Consider the following 2,655-nt stretch of genomic DNA (forward strand, 5'->3'; position numbering starts at 1 on the left):
TCCTGTGACATATGATCATCTTTCAGGGAAAACTGAAATTGATGGTGTAGGCTCTGGGGTTATAAAGAGGCTTTCTTATAATACAGTTGTACCTCCTTATCTGCACTTTCGCTTTCCGTGGTTTTGGTCACCCACGGTCAACCACAGTCTAAAAATATCACATGACAAATTCCAGCACCCTAGCCGGTTTGGCTCAGTGGATAGAGCATCGGCCTGTGGACCAAAGGGTCCTGGGTTCAAACTCTTTGCTCTAGCCGGTTTGGCTTAGTGGATAGAGCATCAGCCTGCAGACTGAAGGGTTCCGGTTTCAATTCCAGTCAAGGGCACGTACCTCAGTTACAGGCAAATTCAACTCCACTCAGGCAAATTCAAGTCCACTAGTAGCAACTATGGTAAACAGTAGCTTGGGAAAAATATCCTTGGGTGAGAATTAAAATAAAGAATGAAGCCGGAGGTATCACACTACATGACTTCAAATTAGAAAAAATAAAAATTCCAGCAATAAAACCATTCATGTTTTAAATCATGTCCCATTCTGAGTAGTGGGATGAAATCCTGCACCATCTCACTCTGTTCTGCTGGGACGTGACTCATCCTTTGTCCAGCGTCTCCACACTGTACAAGCTCCCCGCCCATCCGTCACTTAGCAGCCGTCTGGGTCATCAGATCCACTGCCATGGTATCACAGTGCTTGTGCTCGAGTCCCCCTTATTGTACCTAATAATGGCCCTAGAGCCATCCACATAACTTTTATTACAATATATTGTTAAATTGTTCTGTTTTATTATTAGTTATTGTTGTTCATCTCTACCAGGTCTAATTTATACATTAAATTTTATCTTAGGGCCCTGGCCGGCTTGGCTCAGTGGATAGAGCTTTGGCCTGTGGATAGAGGGGTCCCAGGTTCGATTCCGGCCAAGGGCACATACCCCGGTTGCAGGCTCCATCCCCAGTGGGGGCATGCAGGAGGCAGCCGATCCATGATTCTCTCTCCTCATGGATGTTTCTGTCTCTCTCTCCTTCTCCCTTCCTCTCTGAAATTAATAAAGAAACATATTTTTTAAAAAAAATTTTATCTTAGGTATGTGTGCACAGGAAGAAACATAGTGTATACAGGTACTATCCATGGTCTCAGGCATTCACTGGGGGTCTTGGGATGTGTCCCTCATGGGTAAGGGCGATGACTGTAATTAAAGGTCCACCTATGTTCACAATGACATTTACCGTTTTCCTAAAACATTCACGTAGGTTATTTGCTTTCCCAGCAAATGGGAGAGATGAGGCTTTGCGTTCCTCCTTAGCAGAAAGCCGCCCCTTTGCTGGAGGTCAGAACAGTACCCCGAGGCTGAGAATCCTGCACCTGCCAGGCCTCCACGCAGTACCTGCACCCATGCTGTGCTTATGCAGCCCCAGGCTCTCCATGTGCTTTGCTTTTTTCACATGGATCGCCTCATTTCATCCTCATACTCTATGGGGTGCTGTTTTCATCGTGTTTTATACATGAGGAAGCTGAGGCTGGCAGAATTTCTCTCTGAGGAGGCCCAGGTTAAATAACCGCTCTGGTCATGGAGCTAGAGGGTGACAGGGTTGGGATTTGAGACCAGCCGTCAGCCAGGCCTGAGTGTTTGCTTCATATTATTTCTCTCTGTTTTTGCTGAGTGGAGTTGAATTTGCCTGTTAAACGCTGAATTGACACAATTCTAGCCCATGTCAATGGCTCCAGGCCCACTGTCTTAGGGTGTGATAGGGGGGGACTTATAATCTAATAAATAGAGCACCTGTATTAGTCTGCAAAGTAATCATATTATTTTAAATCTTAGAACACATATACATATGTGAATAGGGGGTTACGTTTTTCTTAAAGTTTCCTCTTCATGTTTAAAAAAATATTTTTATTGAATTCAGAGAGGAAGGGAGAGGGAGAGAGATAGAAACATCAATGATGGGAAAGGTTCATTGACTGGCTGCCTCCCGCATACCTGGGGATTGAGCCAGCAACCTGAGCATGAGCCCTGAGCAGGAACTGAACCAATGACCTCTTGGTTCCTGGGTTGATGCTCAACCGCTGAGCCACACTCAGCTGGGCTTAAAGTTTCCTTTTCAAGGCCTGTGTGAAGCCATTAACTGAGCTGTGAATTCAGCAAGCAGAACCCATAAGCATGGTCAGGCCGACCCACCAGGAGTCAAAACATCATCTCATCAGCATCATCTCATCGCCTGATGACTAATTTTAATAGCTGACATCTGCGGACCCCCAGGCCTGCACGTAGCTGCATTCCTCACCCCGTGCCCTTCCCCTTTACAATCCTGTCCCCTGAATCTTGCTGGAAGGCAGGATTTGATGCTGGTAAGGACCCTACTGTCTTGTTGGTTGGCTGGCCTTCTCAATAAACGCCTAATATGATTCAACCCTGCCTTCGTTATTGGACACAGCGATAGGCAGCCGGAGCCCAACCGGGGGTTTCCCGGTAACAGGTGTCCCATCCCCTCCAAAGACCCCGACCCTCCTTTGGACGGAGAACTAGCTCAGATCCGCACACAGCAGGAGCTCAGCAAACCTCTGAGGAAAGAAAGGGGAAATAAAAGAGGAAAGAGGGAGGGGAAATAAAAGAGGAAAGACGGAGGGGAAATAAAAGAGGAAAGAGGGAGGGAAAG

The 2,655-nt window shown here is 46.7% G+C and overlaps 1 protein-coding gene across 1 annotated transcript in view; it reads right to left on the reverse strand.

The window, feature by feature from the left end:
• Window positions 1-2,655, reverse strand: part of FAM184B (family with sequence similarity 184 member B) — a 62,040-nt gene that overhangs the window by 28,585 nt on the left and 30,800 nt on the right. The gene's annotated exons all lie outside the window — the stretch shown is intronic.

Source organism: Myotis davidii, unplaced genomic scaffold (assembly GCF_000327345.1).
Source record: "Myotis davidii unplaced genomic scaffold, ASM32734v1 scaffold204, whole genome shotgun sequence".
Classification (NCBI taxonomy): Eukaryota; Metazoa; Chordata; class Mammalia; order Chiroptera; family Vespertilionidae; genus Myotis; species Myotis davidii.